Here is a 23185-nt window from a genome sequence, read left to right as displayed (position 1 = left end):
GGAAGACTGAACCGTTTTGGTGGTGAGTACTCTGTACTCAGCTCACTAGATCCATTGATGAAAACTGTTTGCAATCATACACTCGGTTCACTTATCTTTCAGTTGTCAAGGTGGCCATGTGTCCGCTCTGCTCCCAGCCCCCTACTGGGAGAGACACCCCCTTCAGAGAGCTGCCTACCTCCACACTGTGCCACACACCACTTCGCTGTTGGAATGTAAGCTCCGTGAGGGCAGGGTCTTAATTTGTCTCATTTCCTGCTGCGCCTCATTGTCCCGAACTGTTCCTGGTGCAAAGATGCTCAGTGTATTTATGGAATCAATGAGTGAGTGAGGGACACCCATAGTTCTGAGTTCCGGGGTAGAATCGTGACATTCTCTTGGGGAGAATGTCCAGCTACGATGTCCCCTTGGCTCTCTCCTTGAATTTGGAGAGAACAGCAAGGAGAGGAAGCCCCAACTTGTATTTCCAGCAAGAAATGCATGAATTTTACATTTGTTTTGTGACCACGGGAGCCCCTCTGTGGCGAGTCACCTGCTGGCAGAGGTGCAGCTGTGGAAATCGGGGCGGCGCCCCGTGACTACAGTGTGCATTTCCCGCCACATTTGCAACCGGCGCTATGGAGGGGACATACTAGGGGCTTCGTGAGGGAACCTGGCAGAGCGTGTGCCTCGGGCCTGACTTGCCTTTCTGGCGGGTTCTCCTTTGCCGAGGCCGGGGCAGGGTTCGAGCGCCTCTCTCACGAATTCGGCCTCTTGGCCTTTCCTGGCTCTGGCTTGACGCGGCTTCAGGCCCTGCTCCGTGGCCGCCTGGAAAGGGAGGTGCGGAGCTGTGTGTGTCTTTGGGGCGGGCGACAGGACAGGGACTGAGGGTCTGCGGCTCCCAGACAGAAGAACAGACACGCGTGGGCGCGGGCGACCGTGGCGGACCTGCCTTCCGACGTCTCCGGGAACGAGCGGGTCCCCTCGGTGTGTCTGACCGATTCCAAAGCTGTGCGTCTGCCCCATGGAGACTTCTCTGCAGGGACCGGCTCGGTCTTCTCTTGGTGGACAGCACGCGCTGGAGAGTTTCCTTCTCATCAGGCATGACCCTCAATGCCCGAGAGGGCCCAGGTCGGAGAGGGATTTAGAGGGAGCTTGGGTCCCGAGCGAGGGAAGTCTGAGGAGTGAAAACAGCCCTGTGCACACCCCCACCCCTGCACCGAGCTGGCAGATCATAAACGGCACCCTCCCCTTCTCTTTGCCCCCGGCCTTCCCTCCAGATGCGCCTTTTAATATCGTGGTCCCCAAAGGGAATGTGAGGCCACGGCCTCGCTCACAAAGGCCCTCAGTGGGGAAGGCTGGGCCGCAATGATGTTAGCGCAAACCGGCATCATTCTGTCGAATGTCAAAAGGAGTGTGAGTACCACCCGTCTCACCATCCTTCCCCCTGGACGAACACAGATTTTGTGCCAAGAGGCAAAGTGCTCACCTGACGCGCTGTCGCTCCCAGCCTCCCTCCCCACCGTGCGATCCAGAGCCGCCGCCGCCGCCGCCTTCGTGAACTTTGTCTTGGGGAGGACCGAGGGACAGTAGGTGGTGCCGAAGGAGCCCTGAAGCCACCTGTTGGCAAGAAAACTGGTAGAGAAGCGTCTGTGACCAAAAGTGACAGCCGCGGAGCCTGGGTTCAAATCCCAGTGTGCCCGGGACAAGTTCCTCTCTCTGTGCTTTGGTTTCTTCCCTGTCTGCACAGTGGGGGTATAGTTGCACGTGACATAGGGGTGACGGGAAGGGCAGAAGTCGGGGGGGGTGGGGGTGCTGCTGCTGCTTTATCATTGCCGTGATCATCACTAGGAATCATGGAGCCGCTCCATCTGCCCTTCCCGGGACTTCCTGGTGTGTCTGGCGGCCTTTCCTCTGCTTTTCTCGAGTTTGTCCTCACCCTAAACCCAGGAAGATGCTACAGAGGCGCTCGTTTGCCTGGCGCGGATCAGTGTGGGTCCGGGGAGGGGACGTCCCTGACGCCAGGGAAAGAAGTCAGGCTGCCCTGGAAAGGAGGATTGGCTGAGGGTGGGGGGCAGGAGCTAGGGAGCACCCTCCGTGCACTCGGGCCTCACGTCTCCCTCCACACACGCGTGCACACACCTGCCACCTGGCCTGGCCTCGGGCCGTTCCTTCTCCCGAAATGCCCTGCGGCCTCTCTGCCAAGTCAGCCCCCGAGGTAGAGTAACACGAGAGCACGAGGCTGCCACTATGCGCCCGGCGGTGTTTCCTTTTCCCGGCGCCTCTGCAAAGCTAAGTAGCCACCATCGCCTCCGTTTTACAGCTGGGGAAAGTGAGGCGTAGAGAAGGAATTCATTTGCCCAAAGCCACCCAACAACCAGCATTTGGCAGACACCCTGACCCCTTCTCCCCACTGCTCCTTGAGGCGTCTTGGGCCTCTTTGGAACCTCTTTGAAGCCCACTGGCCTAGCCACTCTCTCCGGGGCCTTTCCGGTCTACGCCGTGGTTACACACGGGGCTTTGCTCACCTCAGTCCCGAGATGCTAAGAGGCAGATAAAGCTCGGCGCGCGCTGTACCCATTGGGCACCACCAGGTGCTTTGACAGCGAAACCTTTCCTTCTAAGTCTGGAAGTGGCTGGCCTTCCCCACGGGCACGTGCTTGCCCACCCACCGAGGCTGGCACCTAAAGCCCCCTGATTAACGAACCACCAGGGGCGCTGCGCTGAGTGCAGCAGGTACGCCTCGGGCGGCTGGTTGGAGCCCGAGGCGAACTTTCCACTGGCGCATCCCCAGGGGCAGCTGGGCTCCGTCTCCGTGGCAACGGCAGCGACAGGAAAAGGAGCGGGGCCTCTGCCGCCCTTGGCGGGCCAGGCGCCCCCACTTCCCTCTGGGCCTGGCACTGCTTCACCAACGGAATAAAAATGGAACGTGGGATATATTTACACTTGCCGAGTTAGCAGCCGAAAAGCTCATGTGTTTGCTTAAATGTGCACAGAGATGAAATCTCAGCTCTGGCCCTGGCCCTGCCCCCACCCACAGCAGGGTGTCTTCTGGTTATTAAATGCGTGTTGGACAGAAGACCTGACAGCTATCTGGTCTCAGATGCGGAGCTGCAAGTTAACTCAGAGCCTCGCGGACGCCTTCGTAGGTGTCTGTCGTCGGTTAGTGGTGACGGCCCGTCTCCCCTGGAGGAAGAGAGCCCTTCCCGACGCACGAGGCGCAGAAAAGACATGTGCATGGAGACGGTGGGGCGGTGCTCCTGGGCTCCCTGGAACTTCCAGGTCCCAGGGGGGAGGCTGGGCATTGGCCAAACCAAAGAGGCTTCGAAGACGGGCCTTGGGCAGCCTTCCAGGGTCCCTGAGTACCGGGCACCGAGGGGAGCTGGAGAGGCGCGCGAGCAGCGAGACCCAGCTTTCCGCCCGTCCTCCACTCACCACCGTCTGCTCCGCGAGGGATGCGGGGGGGAGGGGCACGCATCGGGGCTCGTTACCACCCCTCCGTGAGCCCAGGACCACCTATGTGTGAGTCGCAGCTCCGTCTCCCGGCGGCTGCTAAAATGTGCCATTCTTCTCCCAGCCCCCAGGCTCTGAGTCATGCGCACCGAGCAGGGGTTCAGGAATCTACATGTTCATCCTCTCTGGCATTTCTGATACGGCTCTGGGTGAGTCACACGTTGAAAAACAAGCCGTCGAGTGGTGGTTCTCAAACTCTAGCACACTCTGGGCCCCCGCAGGGCATGTGAAAACACAGGTGCCCAGCCCTCCCGCAGCCTCCGACGCCGCGGTTCTTAGATGGGGTTCTAGAATCTGCACTTAAAAAATTTTTTTTTCTTTTTTAGTTTTTAAGCAATCTCTCCACCCATTGTGGTGCTAGAACCCACAACCCGAGATCCAGAGTCACATGTTTCACCAACGGAGCTGGTCAGGCACCCCTAAATCAACATTTTTTTCTTTTTTTAAAAATGTTTATTTATATTTGAGAGAGATCGTGTGCGTGCGTGCGCGCCAGAGTTGGGGAGGGACAGAGAGAGAGGGAGACACAGAGTCTGAAGCAGCTCCAGGCTCCGAGCTGTCAGCACAGAGCCTGACGCGGGGCTCGAACCCACGAACTGTGAGATCGTGACCTGAGGCGAGGTTGTAGCCCAACTGGCTGAGCCCCCTGGTGCCCCTAAGAATCTTGCATTTCTAACAAGTTGAGGTGAGGCTTTGCTGCTGTACCTGGGACCCCGCTTTGAAAAAAAATCTTTTCCTCTCTTGAAGAAAAAAAAAATCAGCTGGGTCATGTCAGTGCCTCAAAGGAAGGGCCACCGTGCCTTACTCATGTTCATATCCTCCAGCAAGGGCGAGTGAGCTCATTCTTGGCTAATTAAATTCAGCTTGAGAGCTTTTAGAAAGTTCCAGTGACGTTCTAATCTGGGAGGTGGGGGGAGGTTCCCGGCATCCATATTTTTTTTAAAAACACTGTCCTCCCGAGACGCAGCCGGAACTGAGTGCCAACACCTACCCAGTATCAGTTTTTCCGTCGGTATTTCTGAGTGTCCATTGTATGCTTTCATTCGACAGTCCTGGATAGTTGTTGATAGTTATCACGTCATCAAGTGCCTACCGTCTTCCAAGCACTGTGTGCGAGGTGGTGGGGACCGAAGAGGCACCTGTCGGGTCTCCAAGCAGTTCACAGCACACGGGAGGTGCCAGGTGTGCAGATATCCAGGTAGGCGCTGTGGCTGAAGGGCTTGCAGGAGCCGTAGAAGCACGGAGCAGGAAGGACTGTTTTTGTGGGAGTTGGGACAGGGCGTGAAGAACCTTCCAGAAAGAATCAGAATCTGAGCAGAACGGCCCAGGCAAAGGCACGAAGCTCATTCCAGGCTGATGCCACAGCCTTCCGTGCCTAACCCTGAAACGGCATAGAATATTCAGGAAACCGTAGCAGGCTGGTGTTGCTAGATGGTGGAGGGAGACAGAAGGAGAAACGTTTAGAAGCCTTTGGAGCATCAGATTATAGTTAATCCCCCCGACACACAGGAGCTGGAAGTGTGGCCACAGGGTGGGAGGGGGCCTCACCCCGGGGGGGGGGGGGCAGGAAGCCAGCCCCTTGCATTGCCTTCCTTGGAAAAGCATGGGCTGTGGTCTTTTCCTGTGACCCTTTGGCGCCGGGGTCCCTGCTAGAGCCCTGGGGTCCTTCTCTGCAAAACGAGCCGGAAGACGGGGAGTAGACAGCCTGCCCGGAGAGGCCGTCCCTGGTGCCGTTCCCGTCCAGCGTGCGGGTCCCGCTTTCTGTGAAGTGACCCTGGGCGGGAAATCTGAAAGCCTCTCTAGCTCTCTCTCCAGAAAGTTGTCCTCAGGGAAACCCGCCGCTCTCCTCTGCAGTGACTGGCGGCGCCCTGGCTTTCGTGCACCCCTGCCCCGCAAACCGCCCTGGCCCCAGACACCCTCCGATGAGCCTGGGCTGTCACAGAGCTAGGTGCCCGCTGGTGGGACGGGCAACGTCAGACTCTAGAGGAGGAACTTGGAGATCTTGGGTGTGGGGGTGCTTGGGGTGTGGGCGTGCTTGGGGTGTGGGGGTGCTTGGGGTGTGGGGGTGCTTGGGGTGTGGGGGTGCTTGGGGTGTGGGGGTGCTTGGGGTGTGGGCGTGCTTGGGGTGTGCGGGTGCTTGGGGTGCTGGCTGCAGAAGGAGCGGCTGAGCGGGGCCCTGGACCCCCGAGGCCAGGATGGGGTACCGGGCTGGGCGCTCACCTGGGGGCCGCCTCACCGTCCTCTGGCTGGCGTCCTCGCCGTCCCGTCAGTTGGGCGGCCAGTGCCCTGCATTGATTTCTCCGTTTTCAATGTCCAGGGTGTTTTTAAGTCTCCCGTTTGGACTGATGCAGGTGGCAAAGGGGTCTCCTCTTGTGTCGTGGCAGGAAGAAGGGGAAAGCTCAGGGACCCGTGGTTTGTTCAGATTGTCCGGGAAGCGTGGCAGGGCCTGCGAGCCTCGTGCAGGATGGCGGCTGTGATCCGAGGGCCGCGGGCAGCCCCAGCTGGGCTTTGAGAGCGTCTTGGACCCCCATGACCAGAAGGTCCCCATTAGGGGAGGCATGAGACCCAGAAACGCACAGCAGATGCTGGGGCATCTCCTGAAATGAACACCCGACTCTCACAGGCCAGCACGTGCTGGGGCCCAGAGAAATGTGGCCCCAGGTTTCCAGGGAGCTCATACGCACGGGCTCACGGATGTCAAAGGCATCTCTTCGGGAGCCCGTCTCGCCCCTCCCGTGAAACGCAGCAGTGTGTCAGGGCCTGGGCCTAGAAGGAGGAGGACTCCAGGAGCAGCGAGGGGAGGGACGGGTGCTTTGGCAAAGCCAGCAACAGAGAGCCCAGTGACCCGGCGCAGCCCGAAGCAGCCCAGACATGAAAGGAATATGCTGGAAACATTAGCTCAGTGTTTGCTTTGGGAACCAGTCTGACGGCCCTTAATCCAGAGGGTGTGTGTCTGTCCCGCGGCTCACGGGACGTCCCAGCTCCCCGGCAGCGCGACAAAGAGCCGTTTGTGAGGTTCACGCCCACACCTGGTGGCCAGGACTGCGCCCCTGCACTGAGCAGGGGTCCTGCCGTGGGGGTTCCCAGCCCTCTCCAAGGGGCCTGCTCTGAGGTGCCTGACTGTTGGCTCTTCCTCCTTTCTCGCCTCGATGTTCCCACTGCGGAAAGATGAATAGCAAGAGCGGGCCCATTGGATCGGGGAGATGAGAAGAGTGTGCTGGTCCTGGGGGCGGGGGTCTGGGGGCAGGGAGGGCTGGAGGGCGGGGACGGAGGCAGCCACCCCCTTCTGCCCGTCAACCCTCCTGTCCGGTGGCTTCATAGTGCATGCGATGCACACGTTTCTCGGGCCAGAATCTGATTACACGTGTTTGAAAAGAAGTCACCTTTCCCCTTGTTTTAACCAGACCAGAGAAAATTCATACACAAACAAAAGATGTGACTTCTTAGATTTTCGAGCTTTCCGAGATGAGATTTCCAGTCCTACCTTTTGAGCGCAAGTTCGATGACTCTAGGCCCCACGTGGCCCTTGAGTCTTACTGTCTTACTGTCTTACTGACAGTATTTAGAAGTGACCCCACTCTGCATGTTGACCCGCAAACACATGTGTATAAAGCCAACACCCCCATGGTCCAGTCTCGCGGGCAATGTGGTCATTTAGAGATGCCGAGTTGGGCAACCAGAGGAAATTTTAAATTTAATTTTTTAATTTTTTTAACGTTTATTTATTTTTGAGAGAGAGAGAGAGACAGAGCATGAGCAGGGGAGGGGCAGAGAGAGAGAGACACAGAATCTGAAGCAGGATCCAGGCTCTGAGCTGTCAGCACAGAGTCTGACGCAGGGCTTGAACCCATGAACCGTGAGATCATGACCTGAGCCAAAGTCGGAGGCTTAACCGACTGAGCCCCCCAGGCGCCCTAAATTAAATTTTCAATGTTCAGTTTTAACCCCAGTGCTAGCTCGCACCTATCAGCCAACGTGAGGGGCGTCAGTGGGTCAAAGCAGTCTGTTTCAGAATGTCCCCTTTGCTCTCCCGTCCATCCCCTCGCTCATCACAGCCGCTCCCCTGCCTCTCTCCCAAAACAGAAAGAAGCCTTCCTCTCCTTTCCGTTCATGCCCGAAATGCTGGTCTGGGGAGTCAGCCTCCGGGGGAGAAGGCCAGCCAGAGGCTGCACCCGCTTCCTTGGGTGTTTGTGCGGCAGAATTGGCACGAGCGCTCGTCATCCTCCGTGCATATCTGTCGCCGTCTCCAGGAAAGGGGACCCGTGAAGGACGCCTGTCCGCTTTTCCTTCCTCCTGACCCTCGGTCTGCAGCAGGCGTGCCCTGCTCAGGCACCGTCAGTGGCTGGCCCTCCACCCAGCACTTGGGTCTAATGTCCCGTGTGAGCCTGTGGACCCTTCTGTCCAGCCAGGCAGGGCCCGCTCTTGCCTGGGGACCCCACGCCCCAGAGCACGCCTTCCACTCCTGCTGCACCTCTGCGTGCCCGGGTTCGGGCGCCTCCCTCCTGCTCAGGAAGCGGGCGCTGATGACACCGCGGAGCCGCCACGGCAGCCCTGGGCGAGGAGAGAAGAGACCCTCAATCCGGGCGAGCCCCTTCCATGGAAGGCCTCTGTTCCCCGCCGCTCAGCGCAATTCCAACTGAGAAGATCAGTATGATTATTGTCTTACTATAAAATAAGACTCAGGGGTGCCTGGGGGGCCCAGTCGGTGGAGCGTCTGACTCTTGGTTTCAGCTCAGGTCGTGATCTTATGGTTTCTGAGTTCGAGCCCCGCATCGCCCTCTGTGCTGACAGTGTGGAGCCTGCTTGGGATTCCCTCTCTCTCTCTGCCCCTCCCCTGCATGCACGCTCGCTCTCTCTCTCAAAATAAATAAATAAACTTTAAAAATAAATAAGTAATACTTGTAACAACTCACGAGGGGCAAACAGGTGCTCTGGAGATAAGTGTCCTCAGCTCCCAGGAGTCCCGTCCCTGGTCTGCCCGGTCCCTCCTGGCCTGCATGGCCCAGAGCGAAGCTGGGTGTGGTGGGCATCACGGCACCTGCGTCCCCGGTCAGCCACTCCCCCGCTCTCCGTGGAATGGGCTTCCGGATCACCACCCGGAACCTCGAGGGTTGTGGGGAAATGAGTCCCGGCGCCCCCTGAGACAACGGGGGCTGTCCTGGGTCCCCAGGGCCGCTGTGACAAGTCGCCACGAACCGGGCGCCCATGCGACAGAGCCGTATTCCCTCACAGCTTTGGGGACCACACGTCTGAAGTGGGGGTGTCGGCAGGGGTGGCTCCTTCCGAAGGCCGTGCGGGAGAATCTGCTCTGTGCCTGTCTCCTGGCTTCCGGAGCCTTCTGGTGTTCCCTGGCTCGTAGATGCTGCCCAGCCTGTCTCCGCCCATCCTCCCACCTCACGTGGCCGACTCTGGGTCTCGTCGTATCGGATCAGGGCCCAGCCTGATGCCGTCACCCTAGCTCGACCGTCTGCGAGGACCCTGTCTCCCAGGTCGCGCTCGCAGGTGCGGGGGGTTAGGGCTCCGGCGTCTGTGAGGGGGTGAGGGACACACTGCAGCCCAACCAGGAGCCGGCGGAGAAAATCTGTGGAGAAAGCCCTTTCCTGCCTCTCAGTCACGCTCGCTGATGCTGCTCGCGCGCGGGGTCACCTCACGTCACGCACCGCGAGAGCAGCCGCGCCAGGCTCACGCCGGCAGGAGCGACGCGGCGCACCGTCCCCCGTTCCAGGCGGCGCTCCTGTGACGGGAGCTCCAGCCGCCTCCCGTGGCCGCCACGGACAGACAGACCCAGTCAAGGGGCCAAAAGTTTCGGTTCTCCCCAAATTCCTCCAGCCTCGAGATTGGGGTTTTTTTTTCTTTTACCACGGAATGAAATTCATTCAAAGGCGTCTTCGTTTTCCATAGAAGTTGCCAGCAGCGGAGAGCCGAGGCCGAGAGCGCGGCTGGAAATTGGAGCTCCGTCCGTCCCTGCTCTGCTGCTCTTGAAACTGGACCCCGTCTCCTCTCTCCTCCTCTCCCTCCCTCCTGTCCACGGGGCAGAAAGGAAGATAGGCACCCCTGTCACCCACGGCCCCCAACCCGGGGTTACGTGCTCTCTGAGAGGTGCCGCGTGCGCCCCGCCCGTCGGCGGGTGAGTGGAGGCGTCCGGGCAGGTCTCTCACTGGGATTCTCCCACTGATCCGTAAACCATCTTCCAAAGGAGACATTCTCCAGGCAGCTGCGTGGTGACCTCAACAATGAATGCTGATCGGAAATGGGGAACACATCCGCCTCTGAGTGACCGGCTCTGTTTTCATATAGGAGCTGAATCTGTGTGAAATTCCTTCCCTCAAATTATAAATAGAAACCAATGTGCTTTTCGGTTGGGCTTTCCTTTTTTTGTGAGGTTTTTCCCACAGACAAAAGGGATTTTTCACTTTCAGGAGGAGGGACTGCCAAAGGCGGGGGGGGGGGGTTAGGCGGATGTGGACCGGGCCCCCCCGCCTCCTCGCCAGGTCCAGCCATGCCGGACGGTCCCCGGCCTGACACCCCGGGAAATTTGCTGTCCTACAGACAAGCGCCCTGAAGCAGGACCCACAGGCTGCAGCGGCTCGGCCGGCCTGGGACCTGCCTCTGCTCACGTGACAGCGCGTGCTCCTCCGGTGCGGCTGCTCCCAACTGCCAGCTGGCTTGGCTTTGCACTCCGTCTGAGCGCTGCACAACACGGGGAGAGCGAGCGAGCGAGGGGACACGTCTACCGCTCTCCGAAGCCTGATGGAAAAGCGATCCAGGAGAGAGAGAGGAGGAAATGCCTTACGCTGGAGGGGACGGGCCGCAGGCTCTGCGATGCGGCCGAGAACCAGGCCAGGGAGGCGGGAGGCGCGGGAACCCCTAGCGATGCAGACCCGCGATGGCCTTCAGCAGCTCCAACGTCCAGAAAGCTGAAAACCTAAATGTAAAAAACCCTCAAGTGGCAACAGAATCGTTCGTGAACAGACGTATGGCTATTTCCCATCTCCACTTAATTGAATGCCGCAACCCACGGGGGACACGCCGTGGTGGGGTGTACGCGCCACATCACATCTGCCCCCAATGGTGTCAACGGAAGGCACCGGGGACCTGCTGCCAGCGAACAGGTGTCCCCGTGCAGTGAGTCAGGGCTTGCGGACTGCCAGTGTGCCGGGAGGCCTGGAGATCTTTCCATCTGGGGCCTCCATGTTTTAAACACAGTGTCTTTGGTTGGGACAAAAGACTGTTTCTTTCCTTCGGGCCACCCGCCTGTCCCTGCAGACGTCCAGGCTGACAGCCTGCCTAGTGATCATCCTCCAGAAGCCGTGTCCTTATGTGAAGAGTCGATGGCGGACACACAGGCTCCCCAGGCTGCTAGTCACGCATTCATTCACCAATAATGGTGGAGCCATGTTCGCTTCCAACATTGTCCGTGACAGGCACGGTTAGGTGTCAAGTGACAGTGTGTTAGCGGTTCTCCAGAAGCAAAACCAGTAGGCTCTTGGACACACAGACGCACAAGAGGAGACTTGTGACCGGAACTGGCTCCCAGGTTGACGGAGGCCGAGAGGCCTGTGGTCGCCGCCAGCCAGCCGGGGGGCCCGGAGGGCCGGTGGGTAATGCAGTCAAGTGTGAAGGCCGGAGGGCGTTGCTGAGGGTGAGTCACCACCTGAGTCCAAAGCCTGGGAACCAGGGGCGTCAGCCCTCCAGGACAGGAGAAGATGGGCGTCCCAGCTTCGTGGACAGAAAATGCACCTTCCTGGCACCATTCTGTTCTGTTCCTCCTCAGAGGCCCGGGCGAGGCCCCCACCGTGTCTGGTCCCGGCGCTTGCCTGCTCCAGAAATGCCCTCCCACACACGCTCAGAGGTGACGCGTCACCCGCTCTCTGGGGCCTGGAGCCCGCTCGGGGTGACGCACAGGTTTCCCCATCACGGGGAGTCGGAGCGGGGCAGCTGGCACCGCTGAGGCTCGTCCTCAGCCGGTGTTTGCTGAGCCCTCTCCCTGCGGCAGGTGCTCGGTTGTGCCTCAGGTTTGCATTTGGTATTCAGAGCCGCCCAGCGACGGGGCACCGCCGTCAGACCCATGTCACAGATGGGAATACCGAGGCTCAAAGGTGTCTCATCACGTGTCCCGGATTCTACCGCCAGAAAACCCAGAATCCAGCCTGGCCATCTGTCTCCGGCACGTGTGCAATAATGATGCTCAAGGAAGTCACTTTATTACTAGTGTCCCCAGGGAAGACCCCCAGATGGTGTTCATGTCATCTGCGCTTGGGCCCCTTCTAGACGGAGGTGGCCAGCCGGAAAGGATTCTCTCCGATCAGACTTTTCACATCCACCAGAGTGAACCAGATGGGAAGGAAGCGATGGAGAAACAAAGGAGCTCGTTTCGGGCCGTGAGGAGCAGGAATGGTCAAGGCAAACGAGGAGGGCAGCTGGCTGCCCTGAACGCGAGAAGGTCCTGTGGGTGGGGGTGGGGCAGCGCACGTGGAGGCCTGGGGCTCACAGGACGCCCTCGACCAGCTGGACACGGACACTAGGTCTCACTCTGCAGCATCGCCAGGCGGGTGGGACAGGTTTTATCCCTGAACCACCCTTTCCTCAGTATTAGGGCCGGGAATCAAAAGGAAACCTTCCAAGAACATTCCAGTAGAGTCCAAACGCCGGAATGAAGACGGTGAGGCCCCAGTCCTGTTCCGCTGCCTCCTCCCCGGTTTAGTAACCTGCCTGCTAAGCCTGGCCTTGGACGAACCCCACACACATGCAGACACAGGGCCTGTTTCCCTCCTGTGAAAGGGACCGCTGACCCTCCCCCCCCGCTAGGGCTCTCGTGAGAGCTCACTGCACGGTGAAAGGCCTTCAGAAGCCGTCTAATGCGCCAGGTGGACGTTCCTATCAGTATCAGTACTGTTGTTGTCTTAGATGATGACGAACTGTGAGAACAGGGTAAGTGTGTTCTAGAAGCCACGGCACGGACGAGATCCGGTGACCAGCCTGAGCTCCTGTACGCGCCCATCTGCTGAACACGGCTCTGAAGGTTCCGGTGGAGAAAGCAGATTTTCCGGTCGATGCTCTGCCGTCCAGATTTCACGGCGACTTTGGGCAAGATGCAAACGCTCCGCGGTTTTAGTGGTCTTCCCTGGCGCGTGAGAAACATCCAGAGGACCTGTTCCCGCCGTCCTGGCTGGCACGGCACCCGCTGGCCTGCAGCTCAGGGTTGTCCCTAGCCGCGCCCCCGAGCCCCCTCCCCATCTCCAAACCCCCAGGCTCCCGGGGCGCCAGCTCGTGGGCCAAGTCCTCTGCATCGCCGTGGACGGGGACGCTGATGGCCCCCTCGCCTGCCCGTTCTAGGTGGACCCGTCCTCGTGGGAGGCACCAGATCTCGTAAACCCAGCTCCTTCTCTCCTTACCCTCTGCCCTTCTTCAAACGAGCTTCTAAACCTCTAAAAACCATGTGGTTTCACTTTCAACTGTATCTGAGCTTAGAGCATGTTATTTTGGCTCAAGGACAGAGGCTGGGTGGGGGGGCTCGATTTCCCAGATGTGAGCTCAGGGATGTTAATGAGCGAGCCCTTGCAAAGGCCGCCAGAGCTGCGACCCACCCTCCGAGCCACGGTCGTCCCGCCGTGTCCGGCCGCCGAGCCTCCAGCACAGCAGCCTTTCCTCTCGCTGTTGGTCTTGTCCCAAAGGCCCCGGGGCTGGTCTAGACGGTATGTTCCTGGCCCCACTGGCAGACTCGAGTTTACTGGGCTCAAACCTTATACAGATTGGAGACCCTTCTTTAAGGAAAATAATTCCAGGAGCGCCCGGGTGGCTCATTCGGTTGAGCGTCTGACCTCGGCTCAGGTCATGATCTCACAGTTCGTGGGTTCGAGCCCTGCGTCGGGCTCTGTGCTGACAGCTCAGGGCGTGGAGCCTGCTTTGGATTCTGGGTCTCCCTCTCTCCCTCTCTGCCCCTCCCCTGCTCGTGCTGTCTCTCTCAAAAATAAAATAATAAAATAATAAAAAAAATAAAAAGCATCACTGAATCCACAAACTAACATAACAGTTTTACTAATTAACAGCTCGATACACATCTGTAATACTTCTTTTTTTCCCGTCTTTCCTGGGGCTGCATATTCGACCTCCTCTGTGTGACGCCAAGTTGGTCGCATCAGTGTCTGCAGAGGGAGGAGGAGGAGACGGGCGTCCCTCGGCAGGTCGGTCACGGGGTGTCCTGCGTGTTTTCTGGAAGCTCAGGGATAAGTCACTTCTCCCCACGGTGACCTAACTTACTCCCACCGGGACGGGAGACCCACCAGCAATTGTTGCAAGAAATGCCAAGACCGCCATCAAATTTAGGGAAACTTCTGTGGAATTTCCTTCATGTAGGAGCTTTCGTTATGATATGGGCATTTCCAGTTCTAACTCAACGTCAGGATGCTGATCTCCTGTCCCACGAGTTTCCCCCTCGGTTCACCCGCCATTAACATCTTAGCTCCATCGCCCACTTGATTCTTTAATAAAGGAATTTAAACAATGACCCCAAACAGGATACCCTTCAGATATGTCCAAATTAGGAGGCTGTAATTTCTCACTTGTTTCATTAAAATATTCCAAAATGCCCTTCCAAATTCCAATGATAATGGCAAACTTTGTCAAATCTACCGTTCCCACCAAAAATGACTTAAAAGGCGGTGGTGCGCACATCCCTGTGTCTGCTGCATGGTCCACGCTCTCCTGGTGGAAATGACTTTCCATTTGACTGTGGGTCCTGCGTTTACAACCCTGTGCATAGACTGACGGCGGGGTCTGTGCGCCCCAAACCTCGCGTGCCCCCCGCCACCGCGCTCATCTCGTGTCTGGAGTGGCGGGCAGCTTGGTCTCCCGTGAAGGTTCTGAACCTCAGAACCTTCTGAACAGTCAGAAGCCGGCTGTGTCCCAACCGTCCCGCGGATGCTAGCACCTCTGTCTGCCCTTCACAGCCCCGGCCCCACTCGTCCACGTAGCCACGTGCCAAGACTGCCGTGGTACCAGCAGCGGCGACAGAGGGCTGGGCAGTGTGGAAGGCAGAGAAGTCTTAGCCACTCCCAATAAAAAGATCTTGCTTCTGCAAATGTCCTAAAAACTCACGGCCTTGGGAACTCACTGGAAGAGCAAATCAGGCCCTGAAGCCTGAACTGCATTGGCTCCATGAAGAATCCGCCATGAAGAATCCGCCATGAAGAATCCGCCTCTGAGTGGCTCCAAGATCCCAGAGAACACACTTACGGACCCAGCTGGCAAACGGGTGTGCCGCAGGCAGGATTCCAAGTCGTAGGGTCAAAGCCCTCTCTGACCCACATGTGAATCTCTGGGAACCGTGCCCAACATCTGTCACTAACTAGCCTTGACAACTGTCTAACGGGAATCCCTGCCATCGGATGGTGTCAGCCCTTTCCAAGTGCCAAGGTCACCACAGAGAGGACAATGCCACCCATCAAGTTTGTGCAGTGCCCAACCTACACAACCAAACATGGCATCTAGCCACCTCTCTTCCCAATCCATCCTTCCCACTGAGGCCAGGGTGACGTTTTAGAAATGGAAACCTGATAACACCACTTTCTACTTCAAAAACAAAAACAAAACCAGAACCTCCAAACCCTCTAGGTATCCCCACTGCTCCCAGCACGAAGCCTAAACTTGGTAACAGGGACTTCAGGCCCTTCCCCACCTGCCCATCTGTCACCATCCTCCCCACTCCTCTGACCTCCTCACTGCTCCAAACGCTTCACTCTGCCTAGAACACTCTTGCCCGCTTCCCGCTTCTGTGTGACAGACTCCAGCCCCTCTTTCAGCCCGCCCATCACCTCCTCCAGGAAGCCTTCCCTGACCTGCCCATCCCCCACACTTGGTTGGCCATCCCTTGTAGTTGCTTCCACTGGACCCTGGCCTTGCCAAAGGCTTCGAGCCAAAGGCTGTCCCAGCTTGTTACAGGGGCGATTCGTGCGTGTTGGAGACACCCTCCACCCTGCAGCCTTCCTCCAGATGGCGCGGGGTAGTTAGGAGAGCGGCACCAGGTGATTTTCACCGGCCCCGAATGTTCCAGTAACGTCGTCTACCCGTAGGATGCGTCCCAGGCCGGGCTGCACCGGCGGGGACTCCCAGGGCCCCCGCTGGGCGCTGTCGGGCCATGGTGCCGGGTGGGCAGCCGCTCGCGGTGCTCACGGCCCGAGTCCTCAGCCACGCCGCGCTGCCCCGGCCGCCTGGGAGGTCCCGGCAGCTCCCCTCCCGCCCCGGGGACTGCCGTGAGAATGCAGCTTCCGGCTCCCGGGGTGGGAGAGCTGGGGAAGCCCCGACTCCCTGGCCCCCCCGCTTGGGTCCCGGCCCGCGGCCACACTGTGCTCGTCTCCGAGAGGCAGAGGAACATCCCCCAGATGGGGGGAAGGGCCTGGCGGGCGCTGCGGGAGTGGGGGGCCGGGAGGGGCCCGGGGTGGGACAGTCGACGCCCCTTCCTGTTTGAACAAAGTCTTGTGTTGGATGAAACGCTGCGCTCACGCCGCCGCAAGGCACTGGCTTCGACTCTCAGGAGGCGTTGGTGTTGTTCGTTCGCGGCGGGTCTGCCTTCAGCTGGAGGACTTTGTCCTCCTTTCACGGAAGGTGCAGAGCTAATCCGCTCAGCGTCCCCCCGGGGGCGGGTCCTGCTGCCGTGGGACCCGGGCGCCGTCCCCAGGCGGGAGCCAGGCCTGGCCTTCCTACGGCGCGTCTGCCTCGCGGGCGTGGCTGTGTTGGGAGTTGGCCGGAGCGTCGTGAGGGCGCGGGCACCGGGCGCGGGGCTCGCGGTCACATTCTCAGGCCCCGGCCGCACGGTGCGGGCAGGCGGCGCGGGGCCAGGCTGCCCGGGCAGAGGGGCTGCCACCTCGGGTGTGGAGGGTCGGTCGTAGGCCCCTCCCAGAGAGGAGGAAGAGGGGGCATCCCCACGTGTGTCCCCCCCACCCCGTCCCGGATTCCCTCTCGTCCCGCGAGGCCCCCTCCTGTCTCTGGTCTCTGCTGAGAGTGCTGAGTCCGGCTCCGACTGGAGGGCGAGAGGCCTCAGGGTGCTCGCCGCCCCTACTTCCCGCCGCGGCAGCGCCCTGCCTTTGCCGGCGCAGCAGGCACCACCGTTCCCCCTCCCGGGGTCTGCCTGACGCGCCCGGGGAGAAACACCAGCATGCTTACCTCCCGCCGTCAGCACTTACTGAGCACTTACTGTATGCCTGCCGCGGCGTGCCCCCTCCCTCACACGCATCACCTCGCGTGGCCCCACGAGGCCCGTGTTGGCCTGACCTCCATTTGACAAGTGAAGAAATGGAAGCTCAGAGACTCAAGACGCTTGCCCGAGGCCACACAGCTCAAGACCGTCAAGGCTGGGACCTGAATGCGGTCTGATTGCAGCACCCGATTTCCTGACGGCTCGGGCGAGGCCGAGTGGGCGTTCTCAAAGCGTCCTGTCCCCAGGAAGGTGGCGCCCCCGCCGGTAGAGAGGTCACTATCCTACCAGGATCACTGGGGTCTGGCGAAACTGAAACAAAAGCCTTAGAGGCGATGCCGTGAGGCAGCTAATCTGCAGAAAGCCCTTCCCAGCCTGGAGACGGGGTCAGGCTCCCGTCCCCCCTCGGCAACAGCCAGGAGACCTCCGCTGGGCAGATGTTACTTTGTTCCCATTTTACAGATGGGGAGGGGCTTGCCCAAGATGCTCACATGGTGGAGGGGCTGGAGAAAGAGCATAAACCCAACCTGAGAAGGTGCCTCCCCACCAGGCCCCCCTGTCCCCCAGGAGCCCAGCCCTGCTGTCCCCTGGATCATGGCCGCCCGGTCCCCCACAGCACGGCGCCACGGTCAGCCTAGGAGGGGGGCCGGGTGGGGGCAGCGGGGGCCCAGGCGGCCGTGGGACCCCCCCCCCCGGAGCACTAGTGACAAATCCACAACTGACCCCCTTCTGCACAGCGTCTGGGTGGGCTCTGCCGTCTGCAGCCGCCGGCTGACTCAGGCGCCTCTTCCAGGGTTGTTCCAGCAACTGGACGGGGCGCTGGCGGGACCCCGCTCAGCACACAGTAGGCCCTCAGTGTGCATTTCGCGGCACACATGGCAAAGGGTTTTGCACTGATAACCGCGTGCCGAGTGTGTTGCCGCAGCCACGGCTCGTGTCACACGCGGCACTGGCATGGCCGTGAGAATGGCCGGCGCCTGTGGGCACCCGCGGAGCCGCAGAGAGCGAGGGGCGCCTGTTGGCCTTGCCTCCGGTCTGCGTGCGGCTTGAACGGGAATCTGTCTCCAGCTGGCCTCTGGCTCGACGTCCGCTCTCGACGACGACGAAGACCAGGATGACTGCCGCGGGGACCTCGCTGCCGACCGGGTAGCCGGTGGGAAGGCCCGCGCTGGGCGGCCTCGTACAGCCCGGGGGGCGCCCCGGACACCTTCTTCTGCTGGGCCCTTTTTTCTTTAATCAGCCAAGAGGGGACTCTGCGGCCGCCTGTGATGGCCTGTGTGGTGCTCGGCGCAGCAGCAAGGAGGGTCTGTGTCCCTTTAACCTGCTCGTGTTATTTTTGGGGTGTGCGCGGGGATTTGCTCGCGAGAAACAGGACTGTGGAAACAGGTGGTGCAGATGAGTGAGCCGCTCTCTCCGCCGGGTGCTCTGGGCACATTCCAGATGTGGCGACTTGCAAACAAACGGGAGCCCCGTCCTCCACCGGGGACCGCGTGGGCAGCGGGGCGGCGGCCTTTGCTGTGGGACTTTGCGGGGCGATGTCGTGGGTGCGGGCAGGCCATCGTGCCTGTCGCTCACCGTGGACAAGGTCCCGTGGGGACGGCGGGACCCCGTGAGCACGTTGGCTGGTCCACTCGCCTTGGGGCCTTGGAGGCGCCATGACGGACTGGCGGGGAGCATCGGGGTGCTCTGACCGCGTGCCTTTACCGCACAGCGTGGGGGTCTGAAAAACTGGATTTCAACCTCATTTGGGAAAATGTTTGGAACTCTCCAGACACACCCCATGGCCAGCGGGCAGGGGCCTGCACTGTGCTGCTGCCCCGTTCGTGTGAGGGGGTCTCCTGGGGCCAAGGAGAGGGGCCGACGCAGCTGAGGCTCCACCGTCGAAGGTAGAGAACGGTCGCCGGCCAGTGGGAGGCGTCCGCGCCCTCTGGTCCCCCACCTCCTGCACCGTCTTCTCATCTTAGAAAGTCCCGTCTCACTCCTCCCCACTGTCAGGAGCCGCCAGACTCCGCCTGGACGCCCACATCATCACCCGCGCTGCCACACCTGGGCCGAGCCCCGCCGCGTCCCCTGGGCCGTGGCCATCCCCGCCTCAGCGCCTCCCCTGCACTCCCCTCCCCTCCCGCCAGCAGGGGACCCTGGGAGAACACTGGCTGGACCCTGGTCACCCTCTGTGTCGAATCTGCGAAGACACTGCCTCACAGAGGCAGCCCCAGCTTCCCGCAGCGGCCTACCCCGGGGGGTCCCCCCAGGGCACGTGTCGAGGGACATTTTTGTTGTCACTCATCTCATGGGTGGAGGCCAGGGATGCTGCTTCACACCCCGCCACACACAGGAGACCCCCCCACACCCCCGTTGTCGGCCCGGAATAGCGAAGGGGGCAGGCACTTCCAAGTCATCTTGCGCAACGTGGCCGCATTCTTGTCTCTGCGTCCAGTCGGAGGGGCCCACGCAGCCCCAGCCTCCGCGAGGTGTGCAGGGCCCCGTTCGTGTGCGTTCCTCTGTTGGCTTGTTTCCCACGCGTACGTGTGCAGGCAGGCGCCCCAGGGCCGCTGCCCCGGCCTCAGAACGCCACCCTGTGCCTGGGCATGTGGGTCTTCCCGTCCTGACACCCTTCGTGAGTGACCGTCCTGGCCCCTGTCACCGCATGGCCGCTGTAGTTCCCAGGCGTTCCGAAGGGGGAACGCTGACGAACAGACCAACCGAGTCTTCCTGCTCTTGAAATGCCCTTCTTTTTCTATAATTTTAAAAAATTTTCTTAATGTTTATTTTTGAGACAGAGAGAGAGGCAGCATGAGCAGGGAGGGGCAGAGAGAGAGGGAGACACAGAGTCTGAAGCAGCTCCAGGCTCCGAGCTGTCAGCACAGAGCCCGACGTGGGGCTTGAACCCACGAACCGTGAGATCATGACCCGAGCCGAAGTCGCACACTTAACCGACTTAGCCCCCAGGCGCCCCTGACTATGCACTTTAAACAGATTATGCTGTGTGAATTCTACCTCAATAGCGAAGCTTTTAAAAGCATCTCCCCTTGATTTTATTTTATTGACGGCCGCCCACAGAGCCTGGGCCGTTCACCTCGTTTCGTCTCGCGCAGCCGTGCTCACACCCCGGGCTCTGACCTCTGCGGGTCTGTGTCCCCGCAGCAGGGCCTGGGCCAGCGTGTCCCCGAGCCCCTCCCCCAGCCCCACACCCGTCAGCCTCACGCAGTACTCGGGAGCCGTGCTGGAGGCGTCCGCAAGGCAGTCACCCAAGCTTGCGACTCAGAATGTGGTCCCCGGCCGGCAGCACCGCGTCCCTGAGGGGTGTCGGGAACCCAGAACTCAGGCCCACCTGACATGAACTGAGTCGGGATCTGCATTTTAACCAGATCCCCAAGTGGCCTGAGACTGGGCTCGAAGGTGCCCAGGTGAATCTGATGCTATGACACAGATGTTCTGCTTCCTGCGGCTGCTTGTCCGGAGCCAGGCTGGCCCATCGGCCCGCACTTTGTCTCTCGCCGTCAGAGCCGGGCCCGGCAGCCCCGCACGGGACCTCCCCCGTCCGCAGTGCGGCCTCGCCCATTCTGCTTCATCTTCTCCGAGCCATCGCTGGGGTCTCCGTGGCCATTGTTAAACTTGGCCCTGACCACGCCGGGGCTCACAGTGATTGTCCAAACACTGAACTTCAAACAAACAGAGAGAAAATAACATTTGCTTAATCCTTTGTGATAAGCCGCCCTTATCAGACCCCAGCGCCCTTGGCGGGCCCTCTTTTACACGCTGCGAATAAACATCACCTGTTTGTGCGGGCAGCTCCTGCTACTGGTGTTATCGGGGAGGAAGCACTAGGTTGGGCGTGTGAGCGTTTGGACGTGAACCACCAGAGGACAACGACCGCCGTGCCGGGCAGGCCCCCGGGGACACACGGCGGCCACAGCCAGCTTCGTGGGGCCTGTGTGCTTATTGCTTCCTGGAAGCCGCATTGCTGAGAAAGGGGACTTTCACCTCTTCCTGCCTCGGTGGCCCCTTGTCAGCGTCTAGACTCCGTGCTCACAATGGCAGGGGCTTCCGGATCCCACCGTCTGTCTGTTGCCAGTTTCCGAGGCCGCGCATCTAAATTGGGATTTCCTGGCCTCCCAGAGTCTTAGGGTCAGAAGGGCCTGGAGCGCTGATGGGAGGGCGGGTTAGGCCGTGCCAGGCCAGGGTTCTTCCCGGCCGCGCTGGATCATGGGGGGCTGCATCCCGGGTCGGGTCTGGGGCAGACGAGTTGGGCCTGATTGAAATCGGGGTGTATCTTATGAGTCATGTGGACAGTGGCGGCCGGGCTCTCGCCCTGACTCCCTGGGTTCCGTGCAGACCTGGCCGTGCGTCCTGCGGAGTCTGGACGGTCTTTCTCAGGCCTGGTGGCACGTCTCTGGCCCCTGAGGGTCTTGTTAAAATGCTGATCCTGGTTCACTGGGCCTGGGAGTCTCATTTCTAACCAGTCTGCGGTCAATGCGGTGTTCGCGCTACAGGGCTGGTACTTTGAGTCAGGGTCCCTGCGTCCGTTGTGTTGAGGCCAGAGAGTGAAAGGCAGGGAGTAGTGTGTCCTCGTCCCCCTCCAGCTCACGACCCGGCATCAGGCGACGAGGTTCTCGTTTGGGCTCCAGCCAGCAGGTGGATGGGGTCACCTTGATGGCACCCTGCGTGGGGGACACACACAGCCCTGCCTGCAGGGACCCACAGCCCTGACCGTCCCCTCTCCTCCAGCCTGGGCTGGGACTGTGGGAGCGAGGCTGTGGGCAATGTGGGCCTGTGCTTTCAGACGCGCCGCCAGCGTGTCCTTCGCGTCCCCGGGAGCCACAGCTGGCACAGAAGAGGTCCGACCGCTCGCTGGAGGGGCCACGTGGAGAGGGTACAGCCACCCCAGCGTCCCCGTCACGCACAGCCTGCCAGCTGCCAGCTGAGCGTCCCCACACAGAGGAGCACCCTCAGGAGAGCGGACGAGCCCGGGCTGAACCCGGCCCGGCCTGCAGAGTCCTGCGCAAATACGACAGTGGCTGGGCTCGGCCACCGCGTTCGGGCTGGCTCCTTACGCCACGACAGATGATGAAGACAGCGACTGTATAGTTTATCGCGCAGCCAGGGTATTTTGAGAGGTAAAGGGTGCGGTGCTGATACTTACGCCAACACCCCAGGTCTGCCCCCGGAAAGTGAGGGTGCAGGGTCAGTGACCAGTCAGTGAGCACTTCCTGCATGTGGGGTCTCCCCCAGATTCTTCCAGATGCAAGTGGTAGAAACCAGACTCTTGACAGTTTAAGGCCCGATGGCCATCTGTGGACTAGAAAGCCCAGTCGGTGCTCACTGTGTCTCTCTTCATCTCTGCCTTGCTTTGCTTTTTTAATTAAAAAAATTTTTTTAGTGTTTATTTATTTTTCAGAGAGAGAGACAGAGCATGAGCAGGGGAGGGGCAGAGAGAGAAGGAGACACAGAATCCGAAGCAGCTCCAGGCTCCGAGCTGTCAGCACAGAGCCCAACGCGGGGCTCGAACCCACGAACTGTGAGATCGTGACCTGAGCCGAAGTCGGACACTTGACCGACTGAGCCCCCCAGGCGCCCCTCTGCCTTGCTTTTTTGGGTTTCCTTCTTTCCCCGGCTCGCCCCAGGAGCAGCAAGGCGAACCCCTGGCAACATGGAGTTCTTCCAGAGTCCTGGAATGGAGCGGGGCCTGTGCTGTGGCTCTGATCGCCTGTGTCCTGAAGCCGTCACTCTGGCAGGAATGGTGATACCTGCTGGCCCACGCCTGAGTCGCAAGGACACGTCAGATCTGGGTGGGGCCAACTCCATCCGTCCCTTTAGGGCAGAGTCACCTGTCCTGGGACATGGGGACGGAGGTGGCGTGGGTGCAGAGGGTAGCTGAGGGGCACGCACGGCCCCACGGCCCAGGTCAAGTGTGTCTGCGCTTCACCGGGTAGACTGTTCCTCAGAACTTGTACGAGAACACCCAGCAGCAGCCGTGGACGTGGCCCACAGGCCCACGGGTGGTCCCAGGGAAGGTCCTCACGTGCCACCACATCGTTGTGGCCTGGCTGGAAAGCAGCTTTGGCGGGGGGGGCGCTACTTGGAAGGGAGATCATCGTCACCAGAGTTGCACTGAATCAGAAGTGGCAGAAATGACCTTTAAAAGCTGTGTCCGGACATCTTCTAGCGCAAAGCTGACCCCACCTCACTCAGAGCCCAAACCCGAGGGGGAAGCCGGCTGGGTTCTGAGCCCCCCGCAGACACCCTTGGGGAGCCCCAAGGCCCTCCTGGGGTGAGGGCGGGGGTTAGGGTTGGCCGACCCCCTCGCCGTCCCCCTGGCCGACCCCCTGGCCGAACCCCTCGCCGTCCCCCTCGCCGAACCCCTCGCCGACCCCCTGGCTGTCCCCCTCGCCGTCCCCCTCGCCGTCCCCCTCGCCGTCCCCCTGGCCGAACCCCTCGCCGACCCCCTCGCCATCCCCCTTGCCGTCCGCCTCGCCGTCCCCCTCGCCGACCCCCTGGCCG

Source organism: Hyaena hyaena, unplaced genomic scaffold (genome assembly GCF_003009895.1).
Source record: "Hyaena hyaena isolate Hyena2069 unplaced genomic scaffold, ASM300989v1 scaffold_1, whole genome shotgun sequence".
Taxonomy (NCBI): domain Eukaryota; kingdom Metazoa; phylum Chordata; class Mammalia; order Carnivora; family Hyaenidae; genus Hyaena; species Hyaena hyaena.
This window is presented reverse-complemented; position numbering follows the sequence as displayed.